This window comes from Sminthopsis crassicaudata, chromosome 3 (assembly GCF_048593235.1).
Source record: "Sminthopsis crassicaudata isolate SCR6 chromosome 3, ASM4859323v1, whole genome shotgun sequence".
NCBI lineage: Eukaryota > Metazoa > Chordata > Mammalia > Dasyuromorphia > Dasyuridae > Sminthopsis > Sminthopsis crassicaudata.
This window is the reverse complement of record NC_133619.1, coordinates 634,338,708-634,358,575: the sequence shown is the minus strand read 5'-3', so window position 1 is coordinate 634,358,575 and position 19,868 is coordinate 634,338,708. Positions and strand designations below refer to the sequence as shown.

Genomic DNA, 19,868 nt, shown 5'->3' with positions numbered 1-19,868 from the left:
TTTGCTGACTCCCCAGTTCTGATGGGGTGCAGGCACTAGTAGCAATAAACACTCTTAAATTTTCATTATTTTGGCTGCTCTGTTTTTCTCTCACCTGGGTACTTCAGGATGATCAACTGTGAGGGACCTGGCTCCCCCAACAATGAGGTGATTCAGGCCAATTCCAATAGACCTGTTCTTGTTTTTGTTTGTGAGCTTTATATTTTCAAAACACATGCACAGATAGTTCAACAATCACTCTTGCAAAACCTTGTGCTCCAATTTTTTTTTCTCCCTCCCTTTTCCCCACTCCCTCCCCTAAAGGACAAGTAATCCAACATTATGTGCAGTCCTCCCGTACATATTACAAGAGTGAGATTTCTAACAGTTCTATAAGTCCTAAATAAACATCTCAATAATGAACAACTACTTGGCAGCAACTGTCCCTAAAGGGCTAACAAACAACCTGCCTGTGAGTGCGTGTGTAACAAATTTGTTTTTGAAAAAAACAAAAAAGAATCTACTTTTTAGGTATATTGTATATTATCGATTAGGCCCAACGAGGTGATGCAGTGGAGAGAGTACTAGTCAGGAAGATCTGAATTCAAATCTGATTCCAGATACATACTTAGGCCTATCATCCTGAGCAACTCATTTAATCCTTACTTGTCTCAAGTTTCTCATCTGCAAAATGGAAACACTGGAGAAGGAAATGGTAAACCACTCCAGTATTTTTTTAGGGGGCAAAGAAAACATCATGGCCCACGTTGGGCGCCAATTGTAGCGAGCTGTCGTCTCCAGAAGCTGCTGGATCGCTCTCTGGGAAGAGATCTGCTGTGTCTTCTACTCAAATCTCTCCGACAGATTCTTCTTCCTGTAACGAACCGTTGTCTCCAGGCAGTTGCTGTTAACTCTTGTCCAAAGAAGTGACTTCCCTTCCTGCAGAGAGCCCCGTCAAGCCTGATGCAATTCAGAGTCTTCTCCTTGTCTCTGGGAGTCCTCTCTTTTATTCTCCCAGAGAATGGGCGTGGGATAATGCAAGGGCTTCTGGGAAGAATCACCCCAGCCAATGAGCTTGCCCCCTCTATCAAGTCAACCTGAGTTCTCACCCTGTAATTGACCTGAATTCTCACCTTGTCACCATCCAGACAACCTGAGTTCTCACTTAGTAATCCTAACACAAGTCCATGGGCTCATAGAGAGTTGGTCACAACATACCTCTTTAACATACATGCTGTTTCTTCTACTAGAATTTTTTTTTGGCCTTTTCTTTCTATCCCTGTTGCTTAGCATGGTGCCTAGCACATTTTAAGTGCTGAACAGATATCTGTCGATTGTTTAAAATAACTTGTATTAAATAAATGTATTACCATTTTTAAATGCCTTGAGTTTTTTTAATGAAAAACTAAACATTCCTTTTATTCAGTTTTCCATTCATGCAATTTCCTTTAAAGAGAGGTATAACATTTATGTATATATAGAAAATCATACATAATAGCTTCAAGTGTATTTGATCTGATTATTTCCTCTAATTTTTACAGAATATAATAAATATACTGAAGACTACTGAAATCTAGAATGATTTCAAAGGAAAAGTACAACTTATTCTTACTTTGCAATGCCATTTTTGACATTACTTAAAAATCAAGTATGACAAATTGGAAGTACTTTCTATTACAACAAAGCCTGGTACTTTTCCATTTAAATATTTCATCTCTAATTTACTCTGGTCAATAGTAGCTATAGAATGGAGAAGGGATATTTTCAGAGTTTTAATTAGCCTAGTTAAAAAAGTAAAATTATTTAGCTCACTATAAGATAAAGCATTTATATTCCATTATGCTAATAAGCACTGAGGATACAAAAATAATCAAACAAGACAGTCTCTACCCCTCAAGAGCTTACATTCTAATGGAAAAGTGGAACTGGAAGGGCTGAGGAGGTAAAGTGATTGGCAATGAAGAGGATGGTCTGGATGGTCAGTATACCTGAGAAAGCTGCCTTCCCAAAATGATAATCATGCTTCTGTTGTTCTGTCACGCCCCAGTCTTCATGACCCCATGTGGGGTTTTCTTGGTAAAGATGATGGAGTACTTTGTCATTTTTGAGTTTTCCATTTTAGAGATGAGGAAACTGAGGCAACAGAGTTAAATAATATCCCCAGGATCATATAGCCACCATATATCTGAGGCCAGATTTGAACTCAAGAAGAAGAGACTTCTTGACTGCACCACCCAGGGGCCCGGTAATAATCAGTGAAGCTATCTATATATTTAAAACATTTTTTAGTGCCTTGGACTAAACAAAGACAATTCCCTGCTCAAAGTCTGGTCTGAGGATGAAACACTTCAAAACCCGCTTTATCCTTAAGATTTTCAACAATACTTTTTTAAATGAATTAAGGCCAGCTTTCACAAAAAAAAAAAAAAAAAAGGACATAAAGCATATTAAAACTTTTTCTTGATTAATTTTTACTTGACAAGAAAAAAGTTTCCAGTTTTCATTTTGGTAATAAGCACTTTTAGAAATGAGGAAGGAAAATGAATTCTGCTTACAAATGAATATTCAAATTCAAAAATAGAAAGCACAGAAGACACTTTCTATTTTGCTAAATTTGACAGAAATCCAATCATAGACTTATTCAAAATATCTCTTGCCAAATAGCTCATAAATGGCAGATTACTGCTAAGGGCAAAATCCCAAACTTTCAAAGACATATTCCAGATGTTAAAGGAGGTTATTTTATCAACTTTACATGAATAACGGGTTTCTTTTTGCAGCATAACTAACCAGCACTTGAACAAAGTGGCATTCTGAATGAATATCATAAAAATACACTGCCATTCAAATTTACAAATCTACTGTCTAAATGGGAAAATGGTAACAATGCCATTTAACTCACAGATGTTCTTGAGCATATTAGGCTTCCATAGCTTTCCAAAGGAATTGCTGGGTTAGCCCTTAGGGAAAATGTGCTCCAGAGGGCTAGTATACCTTTTCATTTTATCAACATGATCCATACTTTCTAATAAATGCAGCAAGTGATTCTGGAGACTCAGGATTTACCAATGAAGCCGTAGAGTGTGACTCACATATGTTGTTCATTTTCTCCTATTTTCTAATACAGATTTCCTACGAGTCTTTACACTTGGCTGCTTTCTCTAAGCACTTTCATTCCAAATGCATATTTATCATAGTCCTATGAACCACAGCTAATAATATACTCAAACCATATGGTCATTGTACGAGAGAGACAAGTTGTTGCTAAGTGCCTAGCAATAATGTTACACAAGAACCCCCACGACAGATTTAACAGTTAACTGGCATATTATTTAAAGCCCATTATTCCACATGTATTTGAATATATTTCCATATTTTTCAAAACCATCAACTTTCCCCAAGTTTGCCAATTGCAACTTAAACTTTAAACAAGAGGGTAAGGTCTGTAAAGGGACTCCAGCATCAACGGCTCCTCGAAGGAGCCCTGAGACATTCCCGTATTATGACAGACAGTTTAGATTTCAACCTAGTTTTGCACAGATGTTATCTTTATAGGCACTTGAGTCATCTGAGCTTTAAAGGTTTTGAAACTTCATCACACTGATGGATTACTGTGCTTGTCTTTTCATGAGGTTTTTTTCAATGTCTCTTATGGTTATGGTTAGCTAATGAACTCTGAGAATAGCAAAGTCATTTTAGGTCATCCAAGTGACTAGTAAGACTAACAAAGGATGATAAAGGTCATCCCCATGTCAGTGTTGTCCATATTAATCAGATCCAAGGATTATTTTTATTACCGCTCTTTAAAATCAAGAGAAAATGATCACAAAATCTTCCGGTTTAGATTCTGTTCTCCTCAAGCCCTACATTAACCCTACTCCACCAGCCATGATTTTAGAATACTCTTCCTCTTCACTTCTGCCTCTTGGTTTCAAGAAAGACTGTCTAGCAGAGGCTTTTCCTGGTAAAATGGGCAAATACCTACTGCCCAGTGTTGCCTGTAATCAGAAATCAGGGAGAAAGAACTACAAAGAGACAGCTGCAAAGGAAAAGACAGCTTTCTAACCTTTAAAGCCCTTTTCTATCATTTTCTCCTGGATTTTGTTACTACTACAAAGAAAAAGGGTTGGTTTTTTTTGTGGGTTTATTTTGTATTCTGTTCCTTGCAGATACTGTTACAATTAGTTTCTCTGCTAATTAATTTAAACTGGCTCTTGTGTAAACATTTAACATTCAACATACCCCAAACATTACCTATCTACTTCTCTTATTCAAAGTCCCATTCCTCTTCCAGTCTCTGGTTTATTGACACAGGATTTTACTTTCTCCTTCATCCTACATGTCCAATCAAGTGATCCATCTCACCATTTCTACATGGACTACATCTCTTGCATCAGACTTCCTCCCGATCCAGCAGTCACCACTTTAGTTCTGACTCTTGCCTGAACTACTGCAATGGGCCAACTGTTCTCCCAGCTTCAAGTCCCTCCCCAGTCTAAACCCATCCTTCTCTTGAGTGCCAAAGTGGTTTTCTTTCAGCCCCAGCTTTGACCAGGCTGCTCTCCTACTTGGACTCCTTTCGCTTCTAGGATCAAATATAAACTCCTCTTTGGCTTTTAAGCCTGGTGAAACCTTGAGTTGACACATCTTTCCAGCCCTATTACAAATCTTCCACTTCTTCACTTTCTGGTGAAGTCAAACTGATCTTTGTTCCTCTCAATATCCATGCTTTTGCTTATTTAAATTTTTTTAAAATACATTTCATTTTTCCAAATACATGCAAAGATAGTTTTCAACATTTATCTTAGCAAAGCCTTGTGTTCCAAATTTTTCTTCATTCCCCCCTTTCCCAACACAGCAAGCAATCTGATATAGGTCAAATATGTGTATTTCTTCTCAATATATTTCCATAATCATTATGTTTTGCATTTAAATCTGAACACAAAATGTCATAGGGCACCTTTAACAGTCAACACCTCCCCTTTTATCTGCTCTGTCACACTCCCATGAGTCTAGAGACCTGTGCCACAGTGAACCCTGAGTATAAGGCACCCGTGCCATCCTAACGTATGCATGAGGGACAGACTCCTTGCTGGAGAAAGGTCTCCAGGCAAGATCCCCAGATGAGGAGATGGAGGCTCAGCCAGCTTAGATAACTGGCCAAAGTCACAGCTAATTGCAGTAGGCCATCTTCCTGACTTCCAAGTTGAGCACTCCATCCAGCAGGCCAGACTGTTCCTCTTGCTACTTGGATTCTCTACCTATGTCACAGGAAAGCAAATTACAAGGTTTTCAGTAATTATGATTACTTATGATTTGATTATGTGATAGCTTGAATTGGAATCAGGAGGACCCGGGTTCAAGTCTTTCCTCAGACACTTCCTAGTGACCAAGAAAGGGCCCATAACCTCTCACTCTGTTTCTTAATCTGTAAAAAGGTAATAGCAAAAGAGCTATGTCATGACTAGCTGGGGGAGGGGAAGAATGCAGTATCACTCTCCAGCCTAGAGTCCTCCTGGGCTGACTGAGCCTCCCTTGGAGAGGCTACACCCACCACTCACGCCCCCTTGGGGCCGGTTTGCCACCCAGGGACCAGAGGGGCTTCCTCAGGCGGGTTCGGCCCATGCTGGTTCCAGCTATAACTACTGTCACACCCAGGGACAGGGAGGAGAGGAGCACCCGATGGAATCAAAGACTGGATACACAAAGAAGTGAGAGCACATGGGTTCATATTCGATCAAGGAGAACTACACCAGGCAGCTGGCTGGTCCAGAGAGCACTGGGCCTGAAGGACTGCTGAAGTTCGAAATCGGCCTCAGATGCTTACTGGACGAGTGCTCCTCAATCGCTTACAATGTTTTGCTTCAGTTTCTTCATCTATAAAATGGGGACACACTGGAGAAGGAAATGACAAACCATACCAGTCTCTTTACTAAGAAAAGCCCAAATGGGGTTATGAAGAGACTCAAAGAACTAAACAACAAGTGGAAGTATTCTCAAAGTGATGTGGATTGCTTATGAACAAAGCTCCTACTATACTAAGAAAATTAAGGCCATTTTGTAAGCTCCCTCCTCCCCTCAGGTGCATATTTCATAATCCCTCTATATTGTTACCTATTGTGAAAATACTCCTGAGACTAAAATATCTATATCTCTATTATCATACTCAACAGATAAGGGACAGAGAATAAGCTTGTTTGTTGAAAGGAGACAATCGGGAGCCTGTAATGAGCCAAAAGTCTTGCTCACTCCCAGTTGCCTTTGCTAGTGTTCACTGGCTCACCCTGCTGAGCAGTACAACTGGCTTAAACCAGTCTTGTGGCCCACCATTGTTGTGAAACATCGTGCTTCTATGTCCCACCTATCTCTGAAGAGTACAGTCCATTCTGTACCATAACCCCTCCCCTTTGTGGTTTTCCAGCCTAAACTGCCCTGCCCCTCCTGGACTGGGGGGCTCCATTGTACCTTTGGAACTGTGGCTCTGATATGCACGTCGATTTTTGTTCTGACTCAACCAGATCTCCTCTGTATTTGAGGCATGGAGTTCCCCCCCCCCCTTCATTGACACTATTCTCTGCTCTGGGTCCCTGGAGGAAAAAGAGGTCCTTTTGCCATGGCCAGCCTCCAATTCCTTCTCCCATTTCTGCTGGGATCTTTTGCCCCTTCAATCCATTTCTCCCAGCCATAAGAGAAAGGAGCTGGACTAGCCAGCCTTGGATGGATATCTCTGCGCATCCCATCAGCCCTTCCTCAAGAACACTGGGCGGCTTCCAATTGTTTCTAGGATAATACAGAATACTCAAACTGGCTGAGAGCAAGTCCTCCACAGTGAAGCCCTCACTAATGTCCAGCATCAGACTCCACAAAGTCTCTGCCCAGCATTCCCACTAACCCACCGTCCCTTTCCATTCCGTCCCCCGCCCCCCCCCGTTCTGATCTCATACACATGACCCTTGCTGTCCCTCTCCGGCCACCTTCCCACTTTCGGAATCCCTGGTTTCCTTCAAAGATCAGCTCAGACGGTAACTCCCACAGGAGGCCTCCTGGGATCCCTTCAGTGCCTTTCCCCAGAAAATACTTTATTTCTGTTGTTTATATGGTCTCCATATAAACACAGAGAGGGCAGCAGAGCACAGGGGAAAACCAAATGACTCAATCAGGAAGACCTGGCTTCCAGGGCAGTTTGCCCCACGCCTAAAACTGAGCCTCCTCAACTGCTAAGACTTAAAGAGCAGGTGCCCAGACCTCCACTGAACTTCCTCTCCCGGAGGCACCTAGGTCAATATGTAGTTTACACATACCTAAGTGTAATAATAGTTTCTCCTCATAAAATGTAAGCTCTTTGAGCTCAGGGACTGTTTCCATTTTTGTCACTGCATTGGAAGGGGAGGGGAATAAGTATTTTTATAGAGTCTACTATGTGTCAGACATGGTGGAAACAGCATTTTGCAAACAGCTCATTTGATAAAAGGTGACTAATAAATCCTGTCGAGTGATTACAGCTCTATTGTCAATCTCCATTTGCTTTACTGTTCACTGTGTTTGCTGAAACTGTTATATAGTTATGAGGACAGAAGGGAAAAGCACAAACAATAAAGAAATGCCTTTATTATCATTTCATTCCGACAGGATCAGAATTACATTTCACTTTCCATTACTGTCCTGCCCCTGAGATTACTAGCTATAATATTTCTTTTTCACTTCTGTCCTTGATAGCTATCTCAGGTTCTATATTTATTTTAACTATCTATTAATAGGATGAATAAAGTAGGAACTCCCAGAACTGAAATCTGGGGATAAGATTTTATACTGTTTAAAGCATCAAGACACTTAGCTCTTTTGCATTATAGCTCACAGATATATAAATTCCCAAACTCAGAGTTTATGGATTTAGGGCTGGACTGGATCTCAAAGACCTCAGAAGCCAGCTGGTCCAATCCTAAAACTGAGGCCCAGAGGACTTAAGTAACTAGTCCAAAGTCTCAAAGTTAACAAGCATCAAGGTCAAGATTTAAACCCTGGTCCTCCTGACTCCAAGCCCAACACGACTTTCTATATCATGTAAGAATAAAAAACAAATTTTGTCACCAAAACCTGGAATTACCTGTGGGTTATTTATGGAAACAAAATGTGAGTTCTGAAATACTGGTCTTTTCATGAATTCCTCTGCTAAGTCAAACAATAATTGGAAGTAGAAAAATACAATGTTCCCAAATCAGCTCCAATAGAGCAGTAATGAACTGAACCAGCTACACCCAGCGAAAGAACTCTGGGAGATGATATGAACCACTCCACAGAATTCCCAATCCCTCTAATTTTGTCTGCCGGCATTTTTGATTTCCTTCACAGGCTAATTGTATACTATTTCAAAGTCCGATTCTCTTTGTACAGCAAAATAAATGTTTGGACATGTATACAATATTGTATTTAATTTATACTTTATCATATTTAACATGTATTGGTCAATCTGCCATCTGGGGGAGAGGGTGAGGGGAAGGAGGGGAAAAGTTGGAATAAAAGGTTTGGCAATTGTCAATGCTGAAAAATTACCCATGCATATATCTTGTAAATAAAAAGCTATAAAAAGAAAAAGAAAAATACAGTGTTCCAATATATTCACAGGTTGTAGATGACAATAAATGGAAAATAAGTTACATCACACTTCCATGTTTTGACAAAACTCTTCATTTTCCCACCTCAAATGGTCAAGTATCCAGCAACTCCTGATCTGTTTGCTATGTTCTTTTCCTTCACTAAAATACATACTTGGGTAGCTTTAAGAATAACAATCTGATGATCAATGTGAAGATATGTTTAGAAGAATTGTACATGTTTAACATATATTGGATTCCTTCATGTACAGGGAAGGGGGGAGGTGGGGAGGGAGGGAGAAAAATATGGAATACAAGGTTTTACAAGGGCAAATGCTGAAAACTATCTTTGAATGTATTTTGAAAAATAAAAAGCTATTATAAAATTTTTAATAGACAAAAATAGTCAGACAAATATGGAATTATGTTTAAAAGGGTTGCACATATTTAACCCTTATCAGATTGCTTGCTATTTTATGAGGGGGGGAGTGAGTTAAGGGAGAAAGAAATTTAGAACAAAAAGTCTTTACAAAAATGAATTTTGAGCAAAAAAAAAAAAAAAAAAGTTGAAAATTTTAGTTATGAGTATTTGGAAAAATAAAATATTATTTTAAAAAAGTTGGTTGAAGACTGCTGACTACAAAATAAATGTGAATAATTTTAAAAATGTAAATAACTAGAACAATGGTTCTTGATCTTTTCTATCGGTTGGCCTATGCATTTTTAGAATCGTGATTTTAAATACATGAAATTACATACATACTAGCATGAGAAACTAATTGTGTTGAATGAAGATACAGTTTTTCCCCCTTTAAGGAGAAAAAAAAAAAAGCTAATAGACTAAGCAGGATGATCCAGGATCAGAGCCAAGATGTCAAAATCAGGCTGCCTGATCCCAAGGGCAAGGCCAGGATTCTTCCCATCATGCCATGTTAGGCCAAACAAATGAAGAACTGAAACCACCATCACCAAAGATAACCTTATGCATTTTTTAGCTTTGAATTTTACTGGCAAAAAAGAGTTTACTTTTGAAGGAACTAAAAAAAAAAAAAAAAAAAAAAGCTTCATTTTAAAAGAACATTCATGTTTATTGCTGAACTATTCCAGAAGCTCTCTGTCTTTGCTAGACTAGAATGAGTATGATGACTAAAAATAACATAATTTAGAAAATAATGCCATTAAACACAAAAAAAGCAGTTTCTTGAACTGAGTTTTCCCTGTTCCATTTTAGCAATGTTTAATATGACTAGGCTTCAATTGCATTTAACCAAGGTGTGTGTTTGGCTTAATGATATATTTTTTTTTAAATCAAATTTCTGACTTCCTTCAAGTGCATTCAGACTTCCGATAGCACAGATTTTGTAGTTTACTATAAAAACCAGGACCCACATATTTAATTAAAAAACCATAAACAACCTTATGAACATCTGGTTGTGAGATTCTTAATTGGCAAGGTTGCCTTGGAATATTTTTTGGAAGTGAAGAGAATGTATGAGGAAAACTTGCCCCTCTTTATTGTTTTCAAATCAAAGGAGGCTTTTTATTTTTTGTTGTCTTAATACCCATACATTAATTCAAATCCAATATTTATATATATATATATATATATATTGTGCTAATGGTAGAAAAAGCTATCTATACAATAAACAGTAAGAAATTATATTAGCTTAGAAAATATGAAGCCCCTGCTCTGTGCTAGAAACCCTGAAACAGACACAAAATTGGGATGAAAGTGCCTGACCAGGGACAGGGACAGAACGCTGTGTCATACAGACCAACAAGCTCAGCTGTATACCACCCAGAGTTCCTATACATGGAAAGACACTCTAAAGGAATTATGAACTGGGCTCCCAACGGAACACAAGAGTGGGCCAGAATGATTTTGGGAAACTGTGATTCTTTTGGTAATGCTGATAGGTCCTTGTCCTGGGTAGCTGGGAGGGCCATGGGGAGGGGTGTTGACAAACCACTCCAGGAGACAAGCAGGAAGGAGCACTGACAAGTGATCATCACTTAAGTGGGACTTCTGTTATCCTTAAATAGGGTCCCCAGTGAAACAGCTCCTACTTCTACTCAACAGAGGCTGTTGTTTGTGCTTTGTTCTTGAAGATCGGACTTCAGGAAGGTGATAACATGTCAAACCTGTTAAAGACCTTAGCTTAAAAAGGCTAAGTCTCCCACTGACTCCAGGGCCATCTCTGGACCTGATCGCTATGTTGCTTCTGGACTCAGATAGCTCTGGAGAGGAAAGTGAGGCAGGTGACCTTGCCAGCCCTCCCTCACTGCAATCCAATTCATCTGCATATCATGGCCCCCCCTCCCTGATGTCAGGATTCTCTTCAAAAGCAAAGGACAAACAATAACACCTGTGAGTAGGAGCTAGCTCTCTGGGAACCCAAGTGGAACTGACCAGTTGGGCAATCCGGAGTCTCTATCTTTCCTTTCCTCTCCTCTGACCCCACTAATATGCACACATAAGAGCCCTTCCGGGGTTACAGGAGCCTGAACAAGAGTTGCCAGGGATGGAAAGCAGGTCATCTGTGTCACGGAGAGACCACATTAGGGAAGTCAGAGAGTTCTCCAGATGTGGGGAGCAGTAACAAGGGGATATGAAGGCTAAGCTGATCCATTATCCACGTGATTTCATTAGGCATCGTTTGTGGGAGACAATGAGCCCCAGCAGGAGATCGGAGAGAACACAACAGAGACACAACTATTAAAGACAGAGGGGTTTGGAGACTCCAGCTTATGGCCACCACAGCCACACCTGAGGCAACTCGATTCAAACATTAAGGACCTTCTTTATATGAGGCACTATTGAGAGGGCATTCCTTCACAAGGTGAAAACAGTTTTATTTCTCAAAGAAGAAAAGACAGAATTGCATTGATCTTTTGATCCAGCTGAAGGTGGTGCAATGGTCAGAGCACCAGCCCTGGAATTAAAAGGACAGACTAGCTGAGTGACCACAGGTAAATCACTTAGCCCTGATGACCTCCAACATTAAATAGAGTAATTAAGGAGCAACTATTCCCAACCTTTCACTGCAGATGTGCAAAGTCAGCTAATAGAAGCCTATTTTTCTGGGGGGAAAATACCCTTTGGGAGGAGGGGTCTCTATCCTCAAGGTCTAACACATTCCCTTGAATTATGTCTATAAGTTTAGTCTTAAAGCAAAATTTGAACCAAGTATCACCAACAACCTCGTGTCCTAGAAAAGCCTTCTTCAAATCATGAAGAGCGCCACGTGTTTCTCTTGCTTGACTTTACACCTGTTCTTGATCAAGGATGAGGATTTAAGACAAATACATTAATTTGTTATAATTACTAATATTTCAACAGTATTTTCTACTCCGTAAAATGATTAAATTCTGAGATGCTATATATAAATAATGGAGGTGTTTTTCTCCATTACAAAATAGTATGTTCTTTTGGCTACATTTTGTGATTTCTCAACAGGCTTTTCAGGGCCAATCTAGGAATCTATCATTTAGAACTGTAGATTTTAGAACATTTTTCCATGATAGCGTATTTATAATGAAACTCTCAAGAGATATGTTTGTAAGCTGTAACTGAACATAGGACCTTGAGGCACGTGAAGGCAGAAAAATGCCATTCAACAAATATTTGCTGAATATCTACCATGTGAGACACAGGAGAGAGAGGAAATATAACAAAATGGACAAGGCAGGATTCCTAAACTTTCAAAAATATGTCAAAGGCCATGGAACCAACAATACAAGAAAAACTCACTGTGGTGAGCACCAGAAAAAACATCCTGGAGGATTGGGAAGATCAGGGCCATGGGAACCTCCCTCATAAGAGGACAATGAGGACGAACTAGTTGGTATCCCAGAAGGGCCCTGACCACATGCAACTCAACAGTGTGCCAACTGGGTGGCCAAAGATAAGAACACAGCCATCAACAAGTGAGTCACATGCCACATGGAAGCTGTGGCCACCAAGGACATCCATGAGGCTGGTATGTTCGACTCCCACATGCCACCTAAGCTACAATGAAACTGCAGTCCGGCTTGAGCTGTGCTATCCACCCAGCCCTCATTCAGTCTTGTGAAGGGCCATCCTTGAACATTAGCCCCAAAGATCACTTACAGATCCCGGGCAGACCCAAGGAGGGGCATTCTCCTCCACAATCTCCTCCAAAGACATCTAGGAAATGAACGGACTGGAATGGAAAATAGTGGATTCCAGCCAAACCCTCCCAGCACTGCCCTGTAACTCTTGAAGTGGCAGAGCCAACAAGGGTCCAGTCCAAGACAACTCAGGAAGTCTGGGACACTGGGATCCGTGCCAACCCAGAGTGCACATAAGCAGCAGTACCAGTGAGCAATGACAGCAGCCACCTCTGGAGCTCTCTTTCCAGAGATGGCAAAAGGGTCAGAAAACTGGTCAGAAAGAGATTACAAGGACACTTGTGCTAGCACTGGAAGCAGGACTGGACGCCGTCTGGCAATTCCATTACCTGTTTCTTAGTTCCAGATCAAGGCAGCAGAAGTGCTCGCAGGTGCAAGGGTACAAGGTTTCTGGTTACAATTTCAGGACAGAGAGGAACACCAGTATTCATGGCTGTAGAAGAGAAGTCCTTACTGAGTAAGGACCAGCATGTATTCAAGGAGGGCAGTTTTGACTCAGATTACATACACCATCTTGGAAGCACAGAAAATTTAGTAACTTCCAAATAGGCCCAATTTCAACATAGTTTAAAAAAAATTCAAAGTTCAAAGACAAGATACAGGCTTGAAAAATGAGCAAATAACAACCAAAAAACCCTGTCCTTAAAAGACTACCATGGTGAAAGGGAATATCAAAAACAAATCCAAAAGGAAACAATGATGTGAAAACAATTACAAACAAAGCCATAAAGTGTGTGGGAGGGGAAAGCAAAATGTTGTTTATTACCAAGTCCAATAACAATTCCTGGAAGAGCTAAAGAAAGTGATAAGGGGAAAAACTTAGAAAAGAAATGAGAGTGATGCAAGAAAATTAGGAAAAAAGAATTGACAACTTGGTAAATGAGGCACAAAAATACTAAAGAAAACTACAACTAAAAAACTCAAACTGTCCAAATGGTAAAAGATATAAAAACTCAATGAAGAAAATAATTCCTTTAAAAAAAAAAAATGGAAAATGTACCATAACAAACCCCAAAGAAGAAATCAGAAAAAGTCCACAATGCATCATTTGTCCATCCTAGCTTTTTACAGAGAGACAGATGGGGAGATCTGGGGGCAATGAGGACAAGAGTGGGGATAAACAGAACACTCTAGCACCCAAGGAGGGGTGGCACCCCAACACAAAAGGAACTGGTAGACAGTCTAAGGGCCCCACCCCAAACTTTTACCAGGGCACCACAATGTACCACCTAGAAGCTTTGTTGCCTACATGCTGGTTCTAGGTCAAAGAGCTGGGGCTAAATGAGAAGAGGATCCTTGTATAGGAGTAGCATACCTGGGTAAAGAAGCCCTGAGTGAAGTACTGAGACAAAGGAAGATCAGAAGCCAGCAACAGCAACAACTGGCAGAAGAATCCCTGCCAGCAAGGGAGGGCAATACCTGACCAAAGGTGCAGCCGACAATTCTTTCCCTCTTGAACCAACAGACTTTCCAGCTGACTGATGGGCCAGAGTCCAGCTGCAGTCCAATCTTGTATAGACCCAAATCCAGGTCAGAGACTTGTGGAGCTCAGATCATGAGGGCAGCAATAACATTTTGCCCAGGATCAGATTATTTCCAGAGCTCTCAAGTCCCCAGTCTGTTCCTGAGATGCTAGAACAATAAATCCAACACCCAAGAAAGCAGCAACAGGACCAACCCAGACCTTCCTTCCAGAAGTGTGGCAGAGCTCAGCCCTGACATTAAGTCCAAAGTTAGGAAGTAGGCAGGGGTAGTAGGCAAATAAAACAAGAATTCAACCCAAAAGAGCTATTAGGGGGGGCAGGGATACTCAAGGTATAAATCCAGAAGAAAATTATAAGCATTACCTCAGAGAAAAACACAGCTTGGGTGCAAACTCAACTAAAATTACTGTAAGAGATGAAGCATGAACTTTTAAAAAGAGCTTTTAAAATATTTTTATACATTAGAGTACTTAAGGGAAAAATAAAAAGAAATGAGAGAAGAATTAGAAAAGTAATTTAACAGTTTGGCACACCACCATGACATATATGGAAATATGTTTAAAAGAACTGCATATATTTAACCTATCTCATATTGCTTGCTGGGAGGAAGGGAAAAGGTAAGGGAGGGAAAGAAAAAAATTTAGAACACAAAGTTTTACAAAAATGATTGTTGAAAACTATTTTTACACGTTTTTGGAAAAATAAAATACTATTGGGGGAAAACCAGATTGGTCCATTTTAATTTTTAAAAAGTTTATTGCTTGGACAAAATTTCATTTCTTTTGTGCCAAACAGAAGCCAATTACTTCATAAAGCAACAAGAAATATTAAAAAAAAAAATTCAAGGAAAAAAAAAAAGAAAATGTAGTGGACTATATGAATACATGACCAAAAAAGCTAAGACATATTTCAAGAATTTTTTAATTCAACTGTCCAGATCTTCAAGAATAAGGGAGCAAAGTAAAAGTATAAAATTCACTAGTTATCTCCTAAAATAAATCCCAAAATGAAAACTCCCTGCACTATAACAGCCAAAAATCCAGCTCTTCAAGTCAAAGAAAATATACTACAAAGTCACAAAGAAAAAAAAAATTAGTAGATAACATACTACTACAAAGGAGCAGAGAATTTGAAACACAATATTCCAAAAATAATATAGGCTTATAGTCAAAAATATTTTATTCAGCATTCCTGACAAAAAGATCAGAGCTGGGGAGAAACTCTGAGGTTCAAGCAAGAGAAAAACAATATAAAAAGAAAAGTAAGAATGAACAATTATAAAAGACTAAGGATAAAATGCTAATATCTAAATATGGGGAGATCATCTATATATACCCCCCTTCCCCGAAATCTACCATCATCAGGATCTGAAGAAATAAGACCTGGGAATCATTCTGTTACATTTTGATGATCTTAAGAATGGAATATGAAGGAAATATGAATATGAAGGAAAGAGGAATACACAGAGGGGAAGGGAGAGAAAGAAGTTTAGGAGAAATTAACTCACATAATCTGGGTGCATATATATATATATATATATATATATATATATATATATATACACTTTTAAACCTCACTATCATCTAAATTTGACAAAGTTTATACAATACTATACAATACAAAGTTGGATATAGAAATACAGTTCAGTTATAAGGGGAGGGAAAAGTGAAATGGGAAGAAAGGAGAATTAAAGGAAAGATAAAATTTAGGAAAGGATTAGACCTACACATCTAAGGATGCACAAAAACAGCTCTTTTTGAGGAGGTGGCAAAGAATGGGATCTGAGAGAATGCCTATAAATTGGAGAGATGAACAAGTTATGGTATATAAATGTGATGAAATACTTTTGTGCTGAACTCATATTGGAAAAATGACCAACCAGGATTCCAGAAGCCTAATGATGAAACACGCCACCTGCTTTCTAAAAGATGAGCTCAGAATACATGAAATAAAATTTTTTTGGACATGGCTAATATAGAAATTTGTTGAAATTGACTACATGTTTATAATTTTTTTTCTTGTGTTCTCAATGAGGGAAGGAGAGAAGGTGAATCTCAAGAGTTATTGAAACAAATTGTTTTTGAAAGCTATCCATTCATCAAGACTCTGGAACACTTCAAGAGGAAAATAAAATGGCTAATCTATCTTTTAAAAGGTGGGGGTGGAGGGATATCTTCAAAAGTGTCATCAAAAAAAATTTTTTTAAGTTAAAATAAACATAATCATGGAGATTTAAAAAAATGTTATTATCATTAGGGCAATGAAATATAATGATGTTACAGTAATTAATATAATCCTAACATAAATTTTTCCAAGACACAATTTGAATCTGTTTAAATTTAAACAAATGTTTCAGGAAAAGGTCAACAGAAAACAGTTTTAAATCATTATAGAAAATCAAATCTAAACGGAAATCTAATTGCTTTTGTAGGGGGGGAAAAAAAACCCTGGAGTCCCTAGAACCTTCATTTGTCAGGAAAGGAAAACTGCCCCTGGTATTTTGTATTAGCTTTTGGGCACACCCTTTTCCTGCAATTAAAGGGCAAAAGACCAGATGAAACTGTCTCCCTGCTGATACGGAGACTATGGGTAGTCAGAGACCTGTAGTCACATAGAACTTCACAACCCTTAAAGAACAATAAGTTAACTTGCCAAGGAGAGCCATTACGGAGAGCTCAGGGACTGATAAGACTTAATAAAAATATATTGTTACCAATCTGTCCTCGGGACTTCCAAACAGCTTCAAACCTAGAACACATGTAGACTAATTCTGTATTACTAATAGTGCCTGAGGATTCACTAACTCAGTTTTCAACATGAAGTCTTGCACACAGCAGGTACTTAATAAATGTCTGTAGAACAAAAACTATTCTCAACAGAAATGTCCGAAAGACTTTCAAATCATTAATAAACATGTGAAAGAACGGGAAAAGAGTAACACAACGAGATTTCCCCTCAAACCCAACAAAAATGAGAAAAGATAGAACGCTCTATGGTAGAAAGACAGGAACATCAATAATAATTGTAAATTTCCAAACAAATTTGGAATTAACGCAGAGAGAGTGACTCAGATGTTCATAACCTTTAAGTCAGATTCCAGAGCTAGACCAAGGAGGTCACTCAGAAAAGAAAGAAACAGGGGCTCCACCCATCTCCAGCAAAACATTTATAGCAGCCCTTTTTGTGTTTGCAAAAAGTTGCCAACAAAGTGGATGCCGGCTAAACAAACCCCGGTAGGGAAAGAATGGAATGGAAAACTGCTGCGCCGCCAGAAAGAACAAATGAATCTGACATCAATTCTGCAAAAGGGAGCGAGCACGGCCAGAAAGCCGGCAATTCACAAAGAAGATGACAACGCAAACGCAGAGCAGCACCAGAAAACAAGCAAAGCCCACCTGGCAAGGCTCCGAGAGGCTGGGCCCCAGGAAGGGCCCCGAGAAGGTGCGCCTCCGCCTGCCCGTGCCCAGCTCGTCTACACTGGCGGTGCTTTTCCCATGTGCTGGCGATTTGGGACTGATTTTTTTCTCTTCTTCCTGTTTTTCTCCATGAATAAAATTCTTTGTTAAGGAAGAGAAAGGAGGGGATCCTGAGGGAAACCCAGGCAACATAAAAATAAAAGATTTCAATAACAACCTCCTTAAGGGTAAAGTCCACTTCTTTCTGGACTACTAGCAGGGAGACTGAAAAGAAAGCAGGAGTAGGAAAATTCCCAGACGCAAATCTGCATTTGTATGCTAGAGCTCCAACATTGGGGGCAGGATCTGAAAGCTCCCTCTTATTCCGGGGACCACTGCTGAGCATGAATCCACAAGTCCAGGCTCCTTAAAGACATGCTGGGGAAACCCAAAAAGCTGGCAGCGACCCTGCTCTCTCCTGAATCTCAACTGGGGTCATTTTGAAGTAAATTTGAAGCTCCCGTCGGGGCTGACAAGGCCCTTCAAAGTCATTTGGCCCAACTCCCTGACTTTCCCAAAGGAGGCCCCAGAGGCTGCATCAATGATTGGCCCAGAACCACAGAAGAGGGATCTGAATCCAGATTTTTCTGGCTCCCTGACTTTCCCTTCCAAACCCCTGAGGTGCCCCCATCTTTTTCATCTCCCAGGGTCTAAACCTCAATGTCCCAAACCTCTGCCCAGCTACTCCCCCACCCCCCATCCTCTCTGGCACTTCCTGCCCTTTCTCTGGTTCTCCACAGGGGCTTGGGCAATTCCTGAGACTCTAGGCTTCACCAGTGCACCAGGCTCTTGTGCCCTCCACCCTCACCTCTGCCTCCCAGAATCCCTGGTTTTCTTCAAGGCCACTTTGTATGGGATGTCTACAGCCCATAGACACCCAGGTCTGCAGGTCTGGGCTCTCATTAATTAATGTGCACACACTCCATGAACACGGGGCTTCTGCTTCCATCTCCCCCAGCACTGGGTACGATGCCTGGCGCAGTCAGTGCTCGGCAAATGCTTGCTCAGTTATAAAGATGAGTTAATTTAAATGGCATGTCTTGTAGGCCCTGGGCAAAGAGGCAGCTAATTCATACTGTACTGAGACAGACTATTATACCAGGAATAGGAAGTGACATTTTTTGTTAGCGTCGGGCTCCTTTGGGAGTACCTTGGTGCCAAGTGGGTTCTGACCTGCCCAGAGAGAGCCCAGGGGGACCCCAGCAAGATGCGAGGCTGGTGTCCAGCCGGTGACAGCTACGCGTCCTGCTCTTCCTTCCGCGGAGAGCCAGAATCATCAGGTTGGTCCCGGGCTGACCGATTTTTTTTTTTTTTTTTTTTTTTTTTTTCCGGGCTGACCGATTTTTCTGCCCGCACGACTCCTGCACCAGCAGACAGAACTCCCCCAACAGTAGCCCAGGAACTTAATGGACAAACCCTGCCCGGCCCGGAGCCAGTGAGGGGCTGCTCAGATTTCTAACTTTACCTCAAGGCTACATTTCACACCCTATTAAAAAAAAAACCTCCCAAAGCTGTAAAACAATCTCCATCAGGGCTGGTGTCCAAGAAAGCTCCATCCAACTGGTCACAGGCCCGGCCCGCCCTGCTCCTGCCCTCCCGCAAAGCCCAACTCTGGCTCGTTTTCGGGTCATTCACAACGCGCGGCTGGCGCTGCCCCAGAGGCCCCGACCCCCAGGGCGGCAGAGCTTAAACCCAGAGAACGTTTGTAAAGCCCGGCGCTCCTGCTGTTAGTCAGTCCCTGTCCTGAGAGGGGCATCGACCAGGGAGCCCCAGCTGGGACAGGCATGGGGGGGGGGGGCAGCGGGCCGAGCACTCCCCCTGGTCCGCACAATCACATCCGCCTGCAGAGGGGCAGGCCCTCACACTCGCACGCTGACTCCCAGGGGAGCAGACGCTTCCTCCTCGGGGGCGGCAGGCGCCCACGCTTTCTCCTCCGGGAGGGACCCTCACACACACTTCTCTGGGATATTCACACACACTTCCTTCAGACACTCACATCCTCTTGGACAGACATTCACACTCACTTCCTCCTCTAGGAGGGACCATTACACACTTCTCTGGGAAGGACACATACACACACGTGTCTCTGGGACAGACAGACACGCTCCTCTCGGGAGGGCGGAGTGAATGGCTGGCTCGGTCCCACCCCCGTGACCCCATGGGCCCGCCCCGTGACCCTCACAGGCCCGCCCTCCGTCCGCCCCTCC

At 41.1% G+C, this 19,868-nt stretch overlaps 1 protein-coding gene across 5 annotated transcripts in view; it reads right to left on the bottom strand.

Annotated features, from left to right (window-relative positions):
- The window catches only part of NADK (NAD kinase), a 51,722-nt gene that overhangs the window by 21,653 nt on the left and 10,201 nt on the right, over positions 1 to 19,868 (bottom strand). The window contains exon 1 of one of the 5 annotated variants that reach the window (XM_074306528.1): positions 17,602 to 17,818. The exons of 3 other annotated variants lie outside the window; for them this stretch is intronic. The gene's annotated coding sequence lies outside the window, so the exon portion shown is untranslated. Of the gene's footprint in view, positions 1 to 14,037; positions 14,112 to 17,601; positions 17,819 to 19,868 lie in introns of those variants that run through there. One more of the 5 variants, XM_074306530.1, reaches the window with a different exon arrangement.